Source organism: Pelodiscus sinensis, chromosome 2 (genome assembly GCF_052426305.1).
Source record: "Pelodiscus sinensis isolate ZL-2025 chromosome 2, ASM5242630v1, whole genome shotgun sequence".
Classification (NCBI taxonomy): Eukaryota; Metazoa; Chordata; order Testudines; family Trionychidae; genus Pelodiscus; species Pelodiscus sinensis.
The window spans coordinates 116523748-116547159 of record NC_143053.1 but is presented as its reverse complement, the minus strand read 5'-3'; the positions used below and the strand labels follow the sequence as shown (position 1 = coordinate 116547159).

General features: G+C 42.0%; 1 protein-coding gene across 4 annotated transcripts in view; it reads right to left on the bottom strand.

Annotated features, from left to right (window-relative positions):
- The window catches only part of LYRM4 (LYR motif containing 4), a 171216-nt gene that overhangs the window by 72007 nt on the left and 75797 nt on the right, over window positions 1-23412 (bottom strand). Inside the window, exons 3-4 of one of the 4 annotated variants that reach the window (XR_012901669.2) lie at window positions 14515-14637; window positions 2-10775 (exon numbers count right to left, since the gene is read on the bottom strand). The exons of 2 other annotated variants lie outside the window; for them this stretch is intronic. The gene's annotated coding sequence lies outside the window, so the exon portion shown is untranslated. Of the gene's footprint in view, window position 1; window positions 10776-14514; window positions 14638-23412 lie in introns of those variants that run through there. One more of the 4 variants, XR_012901668.2, reaches the window with a different exon arrangement.

The following is a 23412-nucleotide window of genomic DNA, read 5'->3' as shown; positions in this document are numbered from 1 at the left end:
AGATCAAATGTGTTACTAATAGCAACCTTACCTTTAAATACACGCACCAATCCTCTGAGCGCACCCCCCCCGTTATTTTTTAAAAATCAATTATCAAGATTTGTAATAACAAAGGTTCTCTCTGGCATCACCTTGAGCTGTTAATGAATTGAACCAAAGTAAAGTGCTACTCAGTGAAGTTTTCATGAGGAGCTCTGCTTAAAAATAAAAATGAAATGTATTGCATTGTACTTTTCTTCAACAGAACATTTCTTGTAATTGGAATAGCGTTAATTGGATACTTCAAGTTAAAAATTTTATTTAAAAAGGCACATTTTGTATTCCAATTTCCCTTAGTTTCCAACAGAGGTGGTACCATTACATATGTATTTTTATCACTATAATTGATCAACACTACAATGCTGACCTGCAAAGTCAACATAGGAACCTTAGTTACACTAATGGAAATAGTATGAAAGCCATGAAAATGTGTACCTCTTTCAATTCAGTTGTCTAAGCAGCAGAAGCTAATTTGTACATCTTTGAAGCAGAAATACATCTTTGTGGCCCATGTTTAAAAACACCCAATTCATTAGCCACAAAACCATTCCAGGATGGGTGAAATTGGTGCAGTTCTGACCATCCACCTTTACCTCCATCAGTTGGATAGCATTTGCACAGCACCAGAATGATTTAATATCTGTACTGAACCCTGAACTATCAGATATACATAATTTATACCTGGCTTCCAAAGGATCAGGGCATGTTATTTCACAAAGGAGAAAGTAATAAAAGCTTAATAGGTTTTGTATAGCAGGCGACTGGAAACAAACTCAATTTATATTGATGTATAGCAATGACTAAAAGGCAAAGGCTAAAGGGAAAACAGCCTGATTCAGGGGAAATATCTTATAGCATGTGGTGATGATTAATAAAAAAGATCTTTAGGCCCCAAATCAATTTATTTTAAAGCGATTATGGGACTACTGTAGAGGAACTCAAACTACACTGGAATGTTTAATTTCCATCTCTGCCCCCATCTTTGCTCTCATTTCCCACCATTGCCTACCTCAGTCTACCAATTAATCCAACCTCAATCCTACCCCTTTTAACTTGTTATCCTCTTGTCTTCCATACTTCCTTCCACTATGTCCTCTTTCTATCTCCAGAGCTTCATCCTCACCACAATCATCAGGTATTCACCTGTGTTCTATGGTGTGTGCCTGCGCTACGGATGTTAAATTATGAGTAACTGACTAATCAAATAGTTGATGCAGTTTGCTTAATAGTTTTTGTATTGACTATTTGATACTATGCAGTTTGCATCAACTGTTTCATTAGTCGATAGGGCACCTCTGCATCTGAAGTGTAGCAACAGCCATAGGACTGTTGCTACACTTCAAAGGTGAAAGTGCCACATGGAGCCTGGGATCAACTGGGGATTCCCCCGCTGACCCCGGGCTCGATGTGGCGCTGCCGCTTTCAGTGTCAGGGTCCTCGTGGCATTTCAAAGCAGCAGCGCCACGTAGAGCTTGGGACCAGCCAGGGGCTCCTCCGCTAATGCCGGGCTCTATGTGGCGCTGCCACTTAGAAACGGTGTGGGGAGCCTGGCGTTAGGCTCTTTGCGGCATTTCAAAGTGGCAGCACCACGTAGAGCCCAAGGTCAGCTGCGGACTCCCCCATTGACCTCGGGGTCTGTGTGGCGCTGCTGCCTTGAAACACGTGGGGAGACCAGTGTGAGGCTCCACTTGACGTTTTAAAGTGGCAGTGCTGCATGGAGCTCGAGGTCACGGGGAAGTCCCCAGCTGATCCCGGGCTCGACACGGTGCTGCAACTTTGAAACGCTGCATGCAGCTTGGGGACAGAGTCTGGCCCTAGGCTCTATGCAGCACTGCTGCTTTGAAGTACCTCCTCCTCTCCCCCCCCCCACGGGGGGGGGAAGGGAAGCAACTAGTCGACTAGCCAATTGACTAGCCTAAGCATTTGCTTATCAGTCAACTAGTCCTTCACATTCTTAGTTTACCAAGCACCATTCTGAATTTCCTTTCACTAATTTTTAAGTCATATTTTACTATTGATATTAGAGTGAAACACTTCTCCCCACTGATATCAAAGGAAGTTCTGCATGCACAAAAAGGACTGAATATGGACTTTACAATACAGTACAGATGGATTTTACTCACTGCCTGATGAATGTCTGTATTTCCTTACTCTTCTTAACATCTCAAAAGCAGCTTGCTGGAAAAAAACTTTTTAAATCTAACAATGTCTAAAAGATGAGAAAATATGTTTGTCACACACTTCTCCAAATTCACCCTTAGGTGCATTCAATGTGTGAGCAACAGTTCAGCACAAAATCATTAGTGGGTGTCCAATGTTACAAAATAGTACTGCAAAGCTCCCTGGTTCTCTCTATAATTATAATCAAGGACCTTGTAATCCCTTACGAGTGATTCAAAGCACCTTGTAACAAGCCATGAGGACCAGAGAGATTTAGTGATAGTGGAAATGCCTCCATTTTATGCTTTCACAGAGTATGCTGAAAGCACATTGTCTAACAGATAAATACCTTACAAATTCACATTTATTAGGTTAAAAGTCACACCTGTTTAACTACAGAGAAGAAAATATATTTTATTTCATTTAAACAGAGTCAACACAAATGTAAAAATTAATCAGCAGACAAATGTGTACCTGAGCTTTAGTAGGACTATTTTATGGTCATACTGATACATTTCCCACAATGAACAGACTTCAGCACCAAATGCATTAAACAGAATTTCCAATTACAATTTCATATTTTTGCCAATCTTTATGACAAAACGTTAACTAACAACATATAATCCTGTCCCTCCTGCAGCTATATAACAAAGGGGTTGATCAGATATTTATAAGGAATAAGTCCTATGCACTAATTTGGACTTCATAACTTTTCAGTTACTTAGTGATCTTAAAATGTAAACAAATTCCTGTCTGTAGAACTTTAGATAGTTGCTTTGACTGGAACAGAAAGGGTAAATATGTGGGTTAGAAAAATACAAAAAACTACAGAACACTGTCTAGCTGTAGGGAGTAGACCTGAAAGAATATGATCCTGCAGTGTGTACCTTTATTGACATAATAGCTGCTCATTTCAAGCATTAGTCACTGCTAAAATAATTATTTGTAGTGATGAAGGTTAGAATCGCTGAGAAACTGAATCAGTAAAATCTTATATTACATTTGTCTTCCTGTAACTAGTGCACTGCATCTTCCTCTAGAATTACACCTCTGATCTATTTTCTGGGACCTCAGCAGGTTATTTTCATACTCAAGCTATGAAATTGCTTATACAGCAATGATTGATGCTCTTATAGAGAGCTCTTACAGAAGCACTTTCATCTGTTTAGGAATTTTTGGTTGGATCATTCAGCTCTAATGATCCTCTTGAAATAACATTCTGATGTTTACAACCACAATTCACTGACATACAAGTACTTTTATGCCAACATGATGACCATTAATGTGAGGAACGCTTGTTTAATTTACATCCAGAAACAATCACAGGTTTTACCGTAGGCATCTTAACATGCTGTTCCAGGCCCCCTGAATCGCCTCTCACTCAGTTTGAAGCACAGTTTATTTAAGCTTGGAGAAACTTTAAGAGTTGGTTGCCAACTGCCACATTAGAACTCACCATGTTATTTCACCCATTAACTAAAAACATTATCCAGATAGCATTAAGTGTTAATGTAGTGCTAGTACAAAAGTTGGCTTAGAAAATCAACACTCTATGGATTTACTGGGTCATGATGTATTCAGATTTTGTTTCATCAGCATACAATGGGAAGACTAGATTAGGTAGGATAATTTTGTTGGAAATTTATTGTTCACTGGCGAGTACATACTCAAGCCACAGGAGAAGACTTGAGTTGTCACTCATAGCAAAAGCAGGGACTCCTCTCAGTGGAACTAATAGTCTAACAGCAAGAGGCAGGGATGCAGTTGTTTATAAACGGCCATATATCTGTACTGTGTAGAGACAACAAAATAAAAAATTACTAAATACAATGGTGTATATATTTTTGTCTCTAGGCACATCACATTGATAAATTAGAATAACTGAGAATGTGATACATATGTTTTAAAGAACAATCTGGTTTGCAGATTAAGAGCTACAGATGACGAATATGGCATATTCAGTGATTAAAGACTGAGTGTATGGCTGATTAACATCTCAAAGCTTCAAGTCATCCTTACTCACCCTAGCACATCGACAGTAGAGAATGGCATGGTGGAGGAGCACTTGGTGCATAGCCCTGCTCAAAGCATGTCTAATCTGAATCAGTGCTGTGAATGCCTATGCACCATTAGGAAAATCTGTGTATATGAATATGAGGTGTATTACAGGTGTTCCAAGGGAAAAATCAAATGGTAGTTGTGATGGATGGGAGAAGTGCTGTCCTTTTCTAAACATCCCAGCATTCAGTAACTAAAGGGTTAAATCCAGGTAGCTAGGAACTGCTGGCAGGGAGCCAGGACAATCAATGGGAAGAAAGTGTTGAGATTTGAACTGAAAGGGAATCAGCTTGCTGTTTTTCTTTGTAGGAGTTTTAAACAAGGAGATGGGTGAAAAAGATGACTACCCATGACCAAAAAAGGAATACCTGTGCCTAGAAATGGATTGGACCTTGACGTAGGGATATCTAAGTGATAGGGAATGTTTACTTAGATAAGATCAGGTAATTGTCTTTATTTTGTTGTTTGGTTAAACTCCTCTGTGTTGAGTCCATATTCACTGTAACTTTAAAGCTGAATCTCAGGGAAGCAATTCTCTTTGCTTTAATCTGTTTTTTCTTAGTTGTTCTATAACACCTAGAACCCAAGTATATCTTTTTGTTTTGTTAATAAAATCACCTTTTTAAATACTATGATTTGATTCTTGTATCCTGGAAGATAATAGGAGGTCTGTATATGCATGCCTAAGATTGAGAGGTCAGCTATCAGTGCTTTGTTTTTGTTCCCCCCCCCAAGCTCTCTTGTGGTAAAAGAGCTTGGGGTAGCCCTCTGGAAGAAGTCACCAAGTGAATTCTTCCTGGGTTCAAGGGAAAAATGTTTGGTTTTTTTGCACTTGGGCGGAGGCAGCATACCTCCCAAGGTCAGGGAATCTATGACCTTGGGGAGTTTTTAAGCAGAAGCCTATAGAAGGAAGGTATTTTTAAGGTCTCTTTCAGGCTCCCACCTCCTGCTCTCTTAACTGCCAGAATGGGGAACAGCCTTGGCAGTAGTAAACACATCAAGTTTCTTTAGGGTAAAAATCCCCATAAAGTCTTCATAAATATTTGCATAGAGTTATTGAATGGGCTATTGAGCACATGATTCTCTCCTTCTATAACCCATACCAAGCATCTTTATATCTTACCTAACTTTCTTTGGATGCAGAGCTTAGAATTTTCTCACACAAAATACTAGTGAGGCCTCAGCATCAGGACACAAAAGTTGAACTTCACAATTCCTCTCTTTGCTGACACTTTTCTTACTTCTGTTTCCTTGCATCTGTTTATGTTCCAAGAATCTGGCCTACAATCTGACATGTGCTTTCAGATTCTTTAACATGAAAGACACTATAAAATCTAACGTTATGATATATCTGGACATTACAATTTTAGGATACTAAATCTATGCCAAGACAGACTTTTTGTATTCACTGTAAAGTCTTATTCAAAGAACATCCTGAGGTGATAACATAATTAATCCATTAAAGTATTAAATAGAACTGGTGTAATCAATAGCTGTAGACTCACTGAATATTAGAAAAGAAAAGGTTATGCACCTTATGCAATAGGTGAAATTCTCCAACATGTATTTCATTATAGATGCTCCATTTCTGGAGGATCTCATGGGCTTCCTATCAGATTTTTGATAGCTGTGCCTGTTGGCCATGCAAGTACCCTATACATCCTTGTCTCATGCACAAAGGTTATATATGGCTGCGTGGGTGAACTGCCCTTAGTTACTTTTTCACCACAAAGCTGCTGAGAGAAAACTCTTAAGCACAGGGGAAGGAAAGTTGATGGTGGAGTGCCCATGGGGTTACATCAGTTACAGAACAAGGCAAATAACTTTTTCTTTTTCCTAGTAGTGTTCTGATGGGTACTCCATTTCAGGAGACTACTGAATAGAGGACTGGATTATGACATTCCAAGTCCCTGAGATATGCAAAGTGTAAGAGGCGCCATAGCATTAAAAAAACCCTATGAATTTATTATTTTACAGAAAGGCCACTGAATATATAAACATGAAAACTTTATATTCTCACAGGAAAACCAGAGGATTTTTTTTTACACCATGAATAAGGAAAATTATCTCCTTTTCAGATGAATAAATTTAAAAACCTTTGATTAATTTTGTTAGGAAAATATAAAGTCTATCCAGAATATATATAAAATGTATTTACAAATATATATTCTAACTCAATTTTCACTATGAAACAATTAATTGTTGGGATTTTTTTCTAGACTATGAAAAGACAGTGACGGTTCCTAAATCTGATGGAGGGACGTCAACATAAATGTATACTCCTTAAGATCCACTTGACCCCAGTCCATAAGACGACCACCTGCAAACTCAATCACATGAAGTATGGATAGCACATGAAGCAGAAAGCGGCATGCACACTAAAATACACACCTGTACAGATCAAATGAAGAAAAAACTAACAAAGACAATGAAGGAAAACAGGAGTGAAGACACTATATGACTGAGCATGCTGGATTGTAAACAAAAAAATGGAGGCCTTGTGGCCATTACCAGCTTAGGGGGATGCTATATATGGTGTCACTCCTAAGATAAGTCCCATACAGGCATGAGCTTGGCAGGACAGCAATGAAAGAGGGTCCTCTTGGCTTTCCCGCTCCACAGGAGGAGATTCAAGTTTCTGCCTGTTGAAGCCTGGCCACCTCTGAGAGCAGCGATGCACACTATGCCTGGAGAGATGGTGTTGGTGCTGTGTGTGTGTGTGTGGGGGGGGACGGGGAGGGGGGTCTTGGTGCTGCCCTTGGCACTGTGTGCATGGATGTGTACGCTTGCTCACTTGAGAAACAATGTTGATACCGGTAGCAGACGGCAGGGCACAGGGAATGGACGCCACCAATGTGGCCCTAGAAGGCAGCACTTGGGTTTGATGGTAAGATCCTGGGATCCAAAAGAACCGTTAGATCAGTGCTTGCTACTGCTGCGACCAGGGCAGCATAGGTGCTGGCGTGTCCCATGGGCTACGGTGCTGGGAGTGGTGCCAGGAACAGGAGTGGTATTGTCTGCACCCGGACCCAGAGGACTTCTCACCTGAATCTAATGAGTACTCAGAGTCCGACTAAGGGGGTACCAAGGCCGAAGGTGCCAGGGAGAGGAAGCATGGCAATGGCAAGTGACATCACATCATATTCGGCTTTGCCCTACTGCTGGATTTCATGTGCTGCGAATGGTGCTGAGGAGGCCACGGGGAGACAGTGGCAACAGGGATGGCAATGCCATGGCTGTGCTGTTGCCACTCGGTGTGCCTGTGCTGAAGAAGGCGTCAGTGCTGGCATCTGCCATGTCAGGGATTGGCCGTCATGGCAATGAGATCCCTGGCAGCCTCAAAGGTGCCAGGTGTGGAGGGAAGGTTCAATTCTTCTTCCAATTCCACCTTACCAGGGGAAACAATCAACACGAGACTTGAATGCCTTAGCAGGGAAAGAGTCAGCAGGGCCGGGACTTATGTGGCACACCCTATTAGGATCTTTTTGTGAATGCTTGGCAGGGACTGGCCTCTCTCTGTCTCCTTCTTATGCTGTACTGGGGAGTGAGAAGGGTGCCACTTGCTCGGACCCATCTGCAACAAGAAGTGGTGCGTGTGGTCCCTCGAGGCACCTTTGTGAAGTGCTGAGGAACCCCACACCGAGGCCCACGCATTGCTCACCATCAGAGCTGGTGCCGACTCCGCACAGGTTCAGGGCAGAGAGCTGCCTCCATAAGAAGAGCTTCAGACAATGTCCTGCTCTTTCTTAGTTCGAATCCCAAAGTTCTTTCAAATAGGGCACTTATCAGTGTGATGACCCTCTCCAAGGCACTTGAGGCAGGAAGAGAGCAGATCAGCTTTGGGCACAGGCTTCCTGCAGCTCGGACTGGAACTGTGAACTGGGGGGAAAGCAATTGTACATCTCTGTAAGTGAACAAGTAAGGGTGACAAGCTGCTTAATCTCCATGGAGAAAGAGAGACGAAACAGAATGATGTGTATATTATGCAGGAAAGCTCAGGAATATTAGCAGCCCTGTAGACTTGTAGAGGAAGTTATACTGTTATTTCTCTCCTCTGAACAAAAGCAAAGAATGGATCCTTTTCTACAGCTATTGCAACACAGAGGAGATGCAGGAGATGAAGTGTGACTGGTGAAAAGCAGCAACAATCAATGTTATTTGTTGTGTAGTGTATCCCTTCCCTCCTAGAGAGCAAGATAATATAATACAGTTCAGTATGGATGATAAATACTGGCTAGAAATAGAGATTGAAATAATATTCAAAGTGAAATAAAGGCAATCAAGTCTAACAACTGTTGCCACTTCTATCAGTATGGAATTTGAGGTTTAGTTTTAAACTAGAGTAAAAAATTGGAAAGACATGAATAAAACCCCACAAAACTTATTTTATATTAAATATATTTACGATATTAAAACTACCTTTTATTTCTGTTTTCTGGCAGTAGTTTTTGGGGCTTCTTAAAACATTTGAGGATGTAGCGATATGGCTATTTTGTAAGATTTTTTTCACCAAATAATAATATATTTTAAATTGATAAGTATAATTTATGTACATTTTGCATGTACAGAGATTCAGAAAAGGGTTAAAAACAAAAATCAACCAAAAATAAACCAAAAATCAAATGGGCATGAGTTAAACAAGAAAATCACAAATGTTAATCATAAACTGACAAAGTAAGCCAGGTCAAGAAAGGAAAAAAAAAAATATAAAAAATGAAAACAGGAATGAAAAAACATGTTGCAGATGCACCTGATCTACTCCCATTCTTCTTGGTCTGTAAGTTGTCTATTCAAAATTGTTAACTGGTTACTTAGATAAACTAATAATAATAATAATAATAATAATTTAACAAACCGCAGTTATTCCTCAGTTTCCTTCCTTTCATCCCAGTTCCTAAAATGTATCCCTATATGCCATTTTGTAGACAGTTCAATAAATGAGATACGACTCATGATAAAGAAAAAAATGTAGACCGACACTCTCAAAATGTTCCTGCATCTTGTAATGTTCTAATGGAATTAATCATTTTTAAGAGAGGGAACATATCTGCAATTGGTAGAATCTTTCATTCTGGAGGGACTACCTAAGGATGGTCACTGCATTAATGATCTTTGCCATGGCTCCACAAAGCATCTGCTTTTTATCCCTCGCCCTCCCAGCAGCCAAACAAGTTCATAAATCAGAATGTTGAATTAAAAGGCTGATAAACCAGTGTGATTGCAAAACTAAACCAAAAATCAATAACAGGACATAAAGTATAGGAAACACATAGCCCCAGCAATAAGCTTGGTTACTTCTCTCTGTTCCTTTGCAGCCTCTCAGTTTGCTTCCTGACTCTTTTTCCCATGCATGACTGACTAAATTACAACTTGAAATAGAGACCACGTTTGACAGTTTGCAAGTGGATTTATTTCCCATGGTAAAGACTCATCAGTCCAATTCCTCTTTGAAATAATTTATAAAGCAAGTTCCTGACATCAGAATCATGTGACCCAATATAATCTTGTTGGGATTATAGCCTTGAACTGTTAAATTGTAATTTATCAGCAGGCAATACGGAGCACTCATTATTGCAACTTGTCCGGGAGTTAGTAGGAGGATAGAAAGTAATTGTAAGATAAGCAAATACATTTTATCATTCCAACTTAAACATATTTATTTAAATGGGGGGGGGGGGGGGAGAGAGAAGAAAGAATAAATATGCACAATGGGAAGGAAATCCCTACAATTATTTCAGGAATGCTCTAAATCTATTACTTTCGGTGATAATGTGGATATAGGCCAGTTTAGAAAGGATATAAACTACTATTCTCTTGTTTACTCTTTTCTTTAATATTTTAAGTTAATTTAGTATTCTTGAAAGGTGCTTTATATCTCTGGGGATTGATGTCCTCTTTTTATTCACAGAATAATTACACTAGCATCATGAATTACCCACATTACCCTGACAATGTATTTATAAACCTTATCTGGAGGAACCAACTCTCAGTGTGAGAGGTGAAATTAGTTTTCATGCTTGATAATTAATAATACTTAGTTTTTATATAGCTCTTATTTCTTTGCTAAGTATTTAAGTAGGAAATTTGAAACTGACATTTCAAAAGGTCAGTGAAAAACATGAAATTAAAACCTCCAATCTGGTTTTCTGCTTATTGAGCATGCACTTTGAAATGTCTTAAGAAAAGTGTATGTTTGTGTGACTTGTCTCACCAAGGTGAAGACTGGCTGGTGCCAGCTGGCTTGTTCTGGGGAAAAGCAGCAACTACCTTGGTATAGCCTTGGCTGTCACAGTCATGCGTGGCATTTAAAGTGCTACAATATCAATTTGGTGACTTGTTAATGACATCCTGGCACTGCTATAATGTGCACATAACTTCCCCCAAATAGCAGGGTCCCAGTTGGCATCTTTCCTAGTAGTTTCAACAAAAAGAATGAATAGTGAGTTGGGCGGAAAAGATGTTATCTGAACTCCAAACTCCTGGGCTGCAACATGTGTTAGGGTGATCTGATACATCTCCTGTAACATAAAATCAGTGCTTAGATAGTAAATACATGTTATGTACTTTGGCATTTATTATAGAAGACTCTTGGTTATACATTAGTCATGGTTGCAGAATAATTTAATTAGAATGCTTTCCCTTCTTCCCTCATTAATAACTTTTATAGAAATATTCACACTTTGGCTGAAATTTTCCAAGTCTTATACTTGATCAGTTCCCAAAGGAATATCCTCCCCTCCCAGGATATCTAAGCAAGATCCAGTCATTCATTTCCAAGTACAGCAAAAACAAAAAAGCAAACAACAGAATAATATTTTTCCTGTTTTAAAAAATTTGCAACCACACTTCTTTTTAAGAGGGGCTATACCAATCATGGTTGAAATACGAAACTTGACATGTATACAGATCCTCCATGAGAACCAGTTAAATGGCACTTGAATGTATTACTCTGTGTTATTAAGAGATACTATAGAATATACTGGATGTGCAATGTGAGTAAATTAATATAGTTGCAGCTATCTCTTTAAAAAAATCAGAAAGTTATAGAAGTTGATGCAATAGTAACACTAGCTTTTTTCCATGTAATCACATTTAATGGGAGAGAAGTTTATTTAATTACAATGAAGAGACACTGTGAATTTTAAATCAGTTTTTAAAAAAGTTAAAAGTCATACCACACACTACTGTGGCCCTAGGTTGCTCTGCCAATTTTTATCTTTTTATTTTTTTTTAAAAAAGGTTCTCCTGTTCATCTTGTTGCTGTGTGAAAGATCCACACAAGTAACACAAGAAGCCAACTGAATGAAACTGTAAAGAAAATACTATCAAATGCAGAAAGAAAAAAACCCAGAATATATTTAACTTCTTTGTTACTGTCATTGTAACAGTCAAATGCGCTAGAGCTTCTGAAACACCCTCCATCAATACTCTTAGCAACTATTATTACTCACTAGGGATGTGAACGACTTGTTGACTAATTGCTTCCCCCCTTTGCTGCCTCTATCAGAAAGAGCAGCAAGGTGGGGAGGGGAGGGAGAGGAAGAGGTGCTTCAAAGCAGCAGCACTACATGGAGCCCGGGGTCAGCTAGGGACTCCCCTGCTAGCCCCAGGCTCCATGTAGCACTGACGCTTTTAAACGCTGCATGTAGCCTGACAGCTGACACTCAGAGTCCCCAGCTCACCCTGGGCTCCCTGCAGCGCTGCCACTTTGAAATGCTGCGGGGAGCATGGAGCCAGTGGGGTCTGCTTGAATCCCCCACTGGCCCCATGCTCCCTGCAGCGCTTTTGTCTTTGAAGACAGAGGCGCCCTTATCAACTAATCCAATAGTTGATGCAAATTGCACGGATTATTCAATTAGCCAATTGAAATTTTAAACCCCTAGTACTCGCCAGGTACCAAGCTACAAAGTTGCTTTCTGAGCACTACAGCTAATAACATGGCACAATTATAATTTTAATATTACCCATGTACATAGTAAACACTGACAATATAAGGGTATTCTGCTTCTATATGTTATGTTCTATATATAGTAACAAACCAGTAAAACAGGTGAATCAAGAGTTAAAGCCCATTTATTCACCACCTGTACTAACACTGATCTATTTTGGCATTATAAAAATCTCTGCACACCAGAGTCTATTAAAAAACAGCTTAAACAACAGCCCCATCTATTAAGATACATTTAATATTTTAAGTTTTCTATAGAAAAAAGTCCTCTTCTCCTATTTATTCTTATTACAGAAAAGAGTATCTTATTACATTTTTCCAATACTTAAAACTCATCTGTTAAATCTCCCCTTTAAATGCCTTTTAAGAGAACTTTATATAAAACTATACTGTAATTTTCCAGCATCTGAGTAAAGTTCCATTAATACTACATTACTAAAAAGAGCAAGTTTTAGCTCTGTACATCATTTTTATCAAGTAGGTAGCTGATGCTGCTTTTTGGTGCGATTCCCAGTGATTCTAGTAATAAGAGTCAGGTATATTTAGAAATCATCAAAAGGAAATGTTTTTTGGCAAACAGATTCCTTATTAGACATATTAATACAGAACTCTGAGTAATAATTCATTTAAACTACAATATAGACACACACACTTCCTGGGCCTCTCAGAAGCAGTGCAAAGGCTTGAAGGATCAGGGGTAACAGAGGAGCGGAGGGAGAAGGAAGTAATTGCTAGAAGGAATTTAGGTGTGAACTTGGAAGGTTGTTGGGTGAGGGCAGGAGAAGAATGGAACAGGTTTTTTTTGGAGCTGAGAGGGATTGTTAGGGAGCCTCCACCATGCAGACACTAGGTGACCCCAAACCTTTCATATATATACACAGTCAGAAACATCTGCATTGTCCCCATGCATCTCTGCATCTGGGGCACCCAGAGCCATCCCAAAAGTAGGGAGACAGGGAACCCTCCCTTTTCCCTCCAAGCCAGAGCTAGAATGGGGCCAGAGAGTACGGCACCTACCCAGGATGGACGGAAAGCAGGCCCCCTTCCCAGGGTGGCGAAGAAACCCAGGCTCCCTACAGCTGTCCAGGCAGCTCTCCCTGACCTGGCTCTGCATGACAAGAGCTGTGCAGGCAGCTGTGGGGAGACAGGGGTGAGCAGCCCCAACCCATGCCTCTGCCGAGGGCAGATGGAGGGTTTTCAGCTTAGCTCTCACCAGGACTGCAAGACCACTCCTTTGCCAAAGCTGGGTTGGAGAGAGGCATGTGGACAGATGTGGGGAGCATCCATGAAGTCACAGACTCTCCACCTGCCCTGAACTGGGACCTCAGGGTCAGGGTCATAGGCTAGAGGCTTCTCTCCCCCTGCACTAGGGAGGGTGTACAGGCATGACTTCCACAATTCCTGGGCAACTTGGCCAAGTTCTGTGCTGGCTTGGCAAGAGGATGTGATGTTGGAGGGAGAGGAGAGGAGCCAGCCCTCCTCCCTCCATCCCCATGTATCCCTGCATCTCCACGCAGACACTCCCTCCCCTTCTTCCCCATATGTTCCTGCTCCCCCACTCCCATTCAGGCCCCTCAGTCTGTCCCTCCCACTAGCCCTTCTGAACTTAATTTTTTGACCCTACAGCAGCCCCACGTAAGACATGCTGTCCATTCCCCTATATCCTGTGCCTCCTGATCTGGGCCTATGGGTAGGTTACTGTGAGGAAAGCAGACTTTCTCTTCCCTATCCACAGCTGAAGCTGCTCCCACCTAAGATCAGCTGCTTTCTATTCTGGCAACACAATAGCCCATAGTGGATGAAAGGAATAACCATATTCCATATTTTGGGAGGGGGGAATTATGCATGGCACATGAGTTCTGTGCATACGCAGTGGTGCAAAATTCCCTCGGGAGTATTACTTTCATTTTCTTACATAATCTGAAACACCAAAGCTCAATGTTCATAAACAACCAACCTCATAAACTGATCAATGGCAGGATGAATCACACTTCATTTAGCTCTTTTATTTGCTCTGGTTGTATGAACAGCTCTAGTGTAAAAAATAAATTCATTGTGGAAGCCCCATAACACTTATTCTCATCATACCCAGCTATGTGCCTCAGAATCCAATGTGCTGGATGATATCAAACCACCATGCAATTTTCCTGGGTCATGTAGTCAACTCCATATATAGTAGATCTGATAAGTGGCTTTTTTAATATTATATTGCGCTTTTCCCCCTAAATGTATTTTAAAATATTACATACAGTGCTGAATATGAAAGAATTTAAAAGCTGTGCAATATAATAAAGAAAAATGCCACTTACCTAACCACTCATAATGTGGTCTAAATAGTTCAGAGAGGCCTGTGTCTCACCAGCATGCAACATGCTGGGATGTCGAAGTAGACCAATAAACCAGTCAAATGACAATGAAGAATATCATGTAACCTAAAAGAAAAAAAATAAAAGTAATAATAAGCTGGTAGGTTCTTGGGGTTGTTATAATAATTAAATTATATTTTAAAAAAACATATTTTTGGAATAAATTATTACACGTTGGCATTTATCATACATACATTACTAAAATGGGTATTTTAGCAATGCCATTTGTACTTCACCTTTAATAAGTTTTCTTTTAATAAGTTCAGTGTTATTTCTTTTTAGTGAGGCAGAAAAAAAGGTTTATTGTCTAAATCAACACCATTCCTGCAACCTTTTCTTACGTGAGCTCCATTCATGAAGTGATGTTTTTCTTATTGTGGCTATAAGTGTCCCCATGGTCAAAATAGGAAAACCAAGCAGTTTGAGGATTACAATACATTAATTTTTAATCCAGCTACATCTAAAGAGAAGATTCCATTAAAATAAGGTGCCAAAATTGTTAAACTGGGCTTTAAAAAAAAAAAAAAAAAAAAAAAAAAAGTAAACCTAAATGTGTTCTGACCTCAATGAGATTCGTTTACTCCTGGCAGAATTCTGTGCATCTGCAGATGTGCATAATTTACCAGACATAACTTTGCCCACCCCCATCCCGCATAAAATTCATTCTGCCCAAGAACTGCTGCAGATTTTCTGTTTGACCACCAGACACTGCTGTGGTGGCAGAACAGCCAGCTGCATTAATACAGCCTGCAGTTCTGGTGCCACAATGCCCAATGATGGGCAAGTCAGAATTGTAGAACTTCTTAGGAAGAATGAATTTTCTGTCAGGGAATAAGAAGTTTGTCACAGTACCCTGCCTGCAGAGGCAGGTTAGGATAGGGCTGCTGGGAGGGGTGGACCGGTGGTCACGGAGTGAAATTTAGAATGGCTACTGAGGGAACAGATTGGGGCTAAGGCTCAAGAGCTGGTGGGGTAATGGCCTTGAGTGTGGGAATGGAGAAAAGAGGGCTTCAGAGTCCCATGGGAATGGGTGTGGGAGAGAGGCTTGGGGTTAGCCAGGGTCTCCTCCCACCACCTTCTAGGTTCATTCCCAGGCTCTTTCCCTCTCCTTCAGCTTCTCCATTCTTCTTGACCCTTCCCTCCCAAGCCTTTGCACTGCTTCTGACGGGCACAGTAAATAGAGTTCTATATTCTAACTGACATGAACTACTCAAAGATCTGTATTAATATCCCCAGTCACGCATCAAAAAATTACCGGTATTTTTTTTCCTGCATTGTTACAAATATACTTGCTGACAGATATTTTGAAATAAATGATCAAACAATTGAAATTGACATGATTATATTGTGTTATTTTAACAAATAAAATATACATAATTTTGCAGAAATATAAAATATTGTGTGCAGAATTTTTACTTTTTGTTGCAGAATTCCCCTGGAAGTATCCCTCTGACACTATTTCAGTGTTCACAGATACCACAGTAAGAATAAAAACTGCATTTAGATAGTGTCCCGGCCTCAGAGACTTGTGGCTATCTAATACAAAATAATAAATACAATCTACTAATAAAAAGACAACCTCACCCAATTGCTGCAAGAGAGAGGAGTGCAGGAAGAGATAGAAAACCATGTCTTGTCACATGCCCTAGATTGCCTTTTTTTTTAAACATAAAAATTATGTATTGGATAACAACAACAACAACAACATCACACAATACAATATTCAAATAACTTGACAAGCATATATAAAATAACATTGAACAATGTAATGGATGGCCTCATTACTGCTATGAAAACAAAGTGTGGGGAGATCTGCTTCAAGTTTACCTCCTCAAGTATAGCCACAGCATCCTTAAATTGTATACAATAATCATGTTGCACAAAGTCTCTAAAGCCCAAGATGTCATTTGAAAGATGTTGAAACCTACTACATTTTCCATCCATATTCTAATACCATAATCTGTTAGTTTCAACAAGTCAGGTCTGTCCGTTCTGTTTTTATTTCAATAGTATTCATGGGAATTAGAACAAAAATTAAGCAATCGGCACTTGGAAAATAATGTCATTTGCAGGAAGAACCTGAAGGATCCATAGATATAATTGCGTAGCTAGCATCACAACAGCAATCCTGGACTCTTTTTTTTTTTAAATTCACATTAGCTGAAAATCTGGTTCAATTGCTACTTAAATACTAGAATTATAATATCTACATGACATGTTTCTGTTTCCATCTTACACCTCTATATAGTCTAGCTTTTAACAGATTTATCCACTCTCTAAATGATCTATGATGTGAAGTCAGTTATTTTATTATTAGTTATTTTTGCTAAAGCACAAGTCAGAGGAATAATAAAGAGAAGGCTTTAGTCTGATAAGTAATTCTACAGAAATCCTCATCAGTATTTCAGAATAAAATATTTTCCAGCATAAAGAAAATAATCACCATCTTGCTGCCATGTCCAACCAGGACGCAAATTCTTTCTACATTTTTCACTTATAATGAATAGTGAGGAAATTTATTAGCTACTATATATAATCACAAATTCCTTCAGAATAATTTGCTGCAGATCTGGGGCATAATCTTGTTCCCTCTACTGAAGTTACCCAATGAAATCAATGGGAACAAGACCAGGTCTCAAAAACTGTTTAGAAAAGCTGGACAAGCCCAGATATATGGGGCTGGATCTAATGCATTCCAGGGTGCTGAGGGAGTTGGCTGAGACTGCAGAGCCATTGGCCATTATTTTTGACAACTCGTGGCAACTGGGGGAGGTCCTGGACTTTTGGAAAAAGGCAAATGGAATGTCCATCTTTATAAAACTTAAAAAACATCTGAAGAAGTGAGTTTTGCCCACGAAAGCTCATGATGCCATCTACATGTTTTGTTAGTCTTTAAGGTGCTACTAGACTATTTGTTGTTTTTTACATTTTTTCCAGTCAGGCTAGGTCTACACTACGAGTTCTCTCAGCAAAATATATGCTAATGAGGGACTCATTTGCATGACCTGTGATCTCATTTGCATATTTTCTGCCAATCCATTTTTGTGCTGGGGATTTTGCGCAAAAAAAAGCAATGTGGATGTTTTCTTTTTGCGCCAAAAAAAACACCTTTTTTCTACAAGATCCTTATGCCCCAAAAATGGAGATTTACCGATCTTGCGTAAAAAGGGTTTTTTGTGCAAAAAGAAAACGTCCACACTGCTGGTTTTTGCTCAAAAACGGATCGGCAGAAAATATGCAAGTGAGATTGTGACAAATGGAAATAAGTCCCTCATTTGCATATTTTCTGCCGAGAAAACTCATAGTGTAGATGTAGACCTACAGGCTAACTCGGCTACCCCTCTGAAACATCTTTATAAAATGGAAGAAAGACAACCCAGGGAACTACAGACGGGTCAGCCTTAGTCCCCAGAAAAATCATGGAGGAGATCCTCAAGGAATCCATTTCGAAGCAGTTAGAAGAGAGGTAAGTGATCTGGAATAGTCAGCATAGTCACCAAGGCCAAGTCTTCCCTAACCAAGCTGATTGCCTTCTATAACGAGGTCATTGGCTCTGTGGATATGGGGAAGGAAGTAGATACAATATCTACTTTGACTTTAGCAAAGCTTTTGATATGGTCTCCCAGGGTATGTCTAGACTGCATCCCTCTGTCGGCAGAGGGATGCAGATTAGGTAGGTCAACATTGCAAATGAGGCGCCTAAGTTGCATAAAAATAGCCGCTGCGTTTTGCCAACACAGCACTTTGTCGGCAAAAAGCAGCAGTCTAGAGGGGGAATCTGTCGAGAAAGAAAGCCTTTTTTGACAGATCCTGTAAACCTCCTTGCAGGAGGCATAAGGGATCTGTCGAAAAAGGCTTTCTTTCTCGACAGATCCCCCTCTAGACTGCCGCTTTTTGCCGACAAAGTGCTGAGTTGGCAACATGCAGCAGCTATTTTTATGCAAATTAGGCACGGGATATTTAAATCCCTGCCTCATTTGCAATGTCGACCTGTCTAATCTGCATCCCTCTGCCGACAGAGGGATTCAGTCTAGACATACCCTCACAGTCTTCTTGCCAGCAAGTTAATGAAGTATGGATTGAATAAATTGACTGTAAGGTGGATAGAAACCTGGCTAGATTGTTGGGTTCAATTGGTAGTTATGAACGGGATGATATCTGGTTGGCAGTTGGTACCAAGTGGAGTGCCCTAAGGGTCAGTTCTGGAGCCGATTTTGTTCAACATTTTATGACCTGAAGGTGAGAGGATTTTTTTTCCTATGGGATGACAAAGTGATGTCACCACGTCACAGCATCCACAAACTGTGGGGGTAGGCATAGGCGGGTAAAGCCCCACCCCCCCCAGCACTGCTCCTTCCACCCCAGGACCAATCCCTGGAGCCAAGCCCCATCCACTGCCATCTGGGCCCCCTCCGGCAGCCATGTGGAGAGCTCTGAAGGGCAAAAGGGAGAAAAGAGATGCAGCGGGCCTCAGCCCCAGGAGTGGCCACACCACAGCCTGGCTCCAGCTTTGAGATGTGGCAGCTGCCCAAATATCCAGGCGAGGGAGCATAGGCTTATCAAGTAGTTGACTCGACTACTCGTGTTCCCCCCGCCGCCTCTATATCAGAGGCAGCACAAGAGGAGGAGCAAGAGCCGGTTCCCCCCAGCACTGTCTCTGTTGTGCAGGGAGTGGGGGAACATGAGAGGCAGAGGTGCAGCCTTTTGAATGTAGTAACAGCAGCTGTAGTAAGATTAACTGATTAATTGAAATTTAACATCCCTTGTCTGGAGCTGGCCACAGGAGCAGCCCCAGCCAATGGAGCAGCCCCCTCCCCACCCAGCAAGTGGCCCCAGCCGCTGGAGCAGCCCTAGCAACCCACCACGCGGCCCCAGCCCTGTGGACAGGCTCCCTGCCCTCTGAGCAGGCCCCCGACCACTTGAGCTGGCCTCAGCTCATCCACCCTGTGGCTGGTCATAATCCCGGCCGCTGGAGTAGGCCCCAGCTCCCCTACAATGTGGCAGGTCCCAGTCCCGGCTGCTGGAGCAGGCCCAGGCCACCACACACCGTGGCCCCAGCCAGCTGCTGAAGTGGTAGCCCCCACATGCGGCTTCAGCTGCCCCTACCCAGCACCCTCCCACCATGCCACCTTAGCTGGCTCTGCCCACCAGAGCAGCTGCCTGCCGCACCACTCGTCTTCAAGGTGAGTGCTGCTGCACAGCTCTGCAAATGAGGTGAGCGGGTGAAGAATTCTTTATGTGCAGCTGCGCAGGAACACACCTGGCTGGTGTGGCTGGGGATGCAGATGGGAGGAGAAAAGGCCTAGACTGGAGGGTGCAAGGAGGAGAGAGAAGAAAGGGCCCAGGCTGCCAGGGGCAGGGGAGGGCGGGCGGTGGGGAGAGGAGAAACTTCAGTTTGCAACAGTATTCTGTAGTATTTTTATTATGAATACCTGTTTTCCTACAAAGGGAGTTTTTAAAACAGCATCTTAGCACAATTATAATCTCAGGTTCCTGGACATGATAACAGAACATAAGAATATTGCATCATTGCAAAAGACTCCTCTACTCAGGACCTGAATTTCCCTAAGTATATTGCGACCCTGGTAGGTTCTTGCTCCAGCTGCCCTGGAATGTTGTTGCTCTGGAAGATCCCTGGGACCTGGCATGGACAGGGGTTGCTCCAGACGTCCATAGCAGCCCCTATCCGTGGCGAACCTGGTGTGTCAGAGGCAGGGGCAGTGCCTGTCTGCAGAGGGCCCGGCCCATTACAGGCAAGGGTCCCCTCTTAATTGGTAGGGATGTTGCATCCCTACTTAAAAATCCCTTCTTCGAGGCCCTGCCCCTGTTCCACCCTTTCTCTGAAGCTTCACCTTGCTCATTCCCTTCCCCTTCCTCCCCCATCCTCACTCACTTTCACCAGGCTGGGGTAGGGGGTTAGGCTGCAGGCTCTCGTCTTGGGCCAAGGGGTTTGGAGTGCGGGAGGGACTCAGGGCTTAGCCCAGGGTGGGAGTTCGGGGTCCAGGAGGGGGTTCAGGGTGCAAGCTCTGGGAAGGAGTTTGGGTGCAGAGGGACTCATATCTAGGGCAAGAGGTTGAGTGTAGGAGGAAGTTCAGGGCTGGAACAGGGGTTCAGGATGCAGGCTCTGGCTGTGCACTGTTTAACTTGAGATGGCTTCTGGGTGGTGGAACAGTGGGGCTAAGGCAGGCTTACTCCTGCCCTGGCCCTGCACCACTCCTGAAAGCAGCTGGCATGTACACCAATGGCTCCATGGACCATGTGCTGCCCCTCATCTACAGGCACTGAGCCCACAGCTTCTACTTGTCACGGTTCTCCAATACTGATCAATGGGAGCTGCAGGAGCGGTGTCTGCAGGCAAGGACAGCATGTGGAGGAGACCCCCTACTCTGCCTTTCTCAGGGTCTGCAGGGATGTGCCAGCCACTTCCAGAAACAGCAATTATCACAGGGATAATTACTCCAGCTATGACAGGTTAAGCATTTTAGAACTCACTACTCAAAGAATTGAATTTAAGTGTAAAAGAAAAACAAAAATTATTCATTGCACAGACCAATCAAAAACCAAAAATAACCCACATTGCAAGCAGTGAAAGGAGTAACAACAAACCCAGTCAGGACCCAATTGCCCACTGCTCTGCTGAGCAGCTTCTCACAGGAAGGTCTGTCCTCTGATTGGTTTCTTTGAAACCCTTCCTTGATTAGCCAGGGCTCTGTGCAAGTTCCCTACAGCCTGCTTTTACCTCTTCTGGCCAGAGTGGGACAGCTGCATATTCAGAATTCTGGTGTAACACAGGGAGGTTCTAACAGATAAAGGATGCGGGTAGGGAAGGACAGATTACAGGATTTTTGGATCAAGGTTTGTGATTGAAAAACATCTCTCTCTGATATTTAGAGGACTGGGATCCTGATATTTGATTGAGTATCCCAGATGCTAGTGTTATAAAAAATAGTCATAACATAATGCAGACACTGTATTTTTAAAAATTCTGCAATAGATGAAAAAAGCTGGCTATAAGGTAGGCACCCTATCATCCATATCATGTCAACCCAATCATACTTCATGTCACCCATATCAAGCAAATCCATAAATTATAAACATTATTTAAGACTGCATGTTTGAGGATGTTGCATTTGGGAATTAGAACAAAGTAAAAGTTCTCTAACAGTAGCTACCAAACAAAAATAAGTGAAATCAAATTCATGTTAAGATTTATTTATCAACTTACAGTTGTATAACATATGCGAAAAGCAATAATCACAGTGTTTCTGAGAAGCCATTTTTTCCCCACTGCAATGGTCTATGCCCAGACTAATATTCTACTACTAGATTCATGGTGATGTGTAAAAGGGAAGTCAAATCCCCCGGAGCCATTGATTCCCCTATGAGGGGCACGTACAATATGCATACATTGCTAATGCTTAGATATATTTGCTATTTGTATAGGAGTAAGACATGACAAAGGTCAAGGCCTGTCACAGGTAATAACTTATAATAAGGAGACGAGGGGAAGTGAAACCAGTCTTCTGTTAAGTGGAGATATGGATAGATTCCACATCCTTTAAACTTGTGACCGGCTCAAGCAGGAAAGGAAAAAGGGAAGTATGGCTTGCCCATTGTTCAGCAAGTAGGCACTGTATTTAACCTCATTTGGAAAATTAACCTGACCTATAGGAATGCTAAATGTCAAAGATGAAGTAACCTATCATGTTAAGGCACCTAAACCAGGAAAGATGTGAACCCTATAAAAACCCCTGCCTATGAGATGTTGGGGGTCGGCTCTGATTTGAACATTGAGTTCCTTAGCCGTACCGTGGTTGCAACCAATAAACTTGAGTTGGACCCAGCCTGAAAGTGTGACTCTCTTCTTGGGGTAAATCAGACTAGCCTCCAAGGGGACGAAACCTTGCAATTTATGCAACAAATTGGCGACCCAGATGGGACATCCCTTGGACTACTCCGGAGTCGGACGACAAGATTCGCCGTAGGTGACCGTGAAGTGCGCACCGGACTGTTTGAGTCCGTCACGGCACCGAAAGCGTGAGTCGGGACATCCGGAAAGTTAAAGGAGTCTCTATTGAATGAGTCAACTAGGCTGTAAGGTCCGAAGAGAAGGCGCCGGGGCAGAGACAGAGTGAGTATACCGATAATTCCCTGTGTTTTGGGTAGTGTTGGTAATTCGAGAACTGTCCTTCGAGGACAGTAGGAACTTCGAATAAACACGGTGTATCCGGTAGGAAAACACGTATAGGGTAGGCGGGTCGCACCCGAATGGTAAAAGCCTCTGTAAGCCCCAGAAGGAACACCATGAACCCGTGGGTTGCGTGGGGAAGTTATGAGGAGTTAGGAAAACTCCAGTGGATTGCTTTTGTTTTTAGTAGGAGTACTCTTGTTCTTTGTTTTAATGATTTGTTGGAAACCTAAATTGTGAAACCACAGGTTTGTGTGTAAGCATGACTGTCGCTGACCAGGTCTGAGACTTAAGCTGACTCCAGCCGCCCCAAGAATCCTGCAAGGGGAAACCCGATGACCAGGATTTCTTGATTGCAAGGGGGGTCAGCCGAACCTCGTGACCCAGCGAGTCTCCAAGCCCCCTGTTTGTCTATATTTGTTGCTGTCTAATAGGCCCGTCTTAAGTGTCACGGCTCCACAAGGGCACACCGGTGTCTCTAGTGAGGCAGCCAAGCGCTGGACCCTCTCTGAGTTCGGACGCTAAAAGCTGGTGTGGTGTCATTCCATCGACACAAGGAGCCGCGATAAAAGCTTGTTGACTGTGTGTGTGTGTGTGCGCGCAATATATATAAATAGATAGATATGGGTTTGGGAAGTTCCCGGATAGAAAAC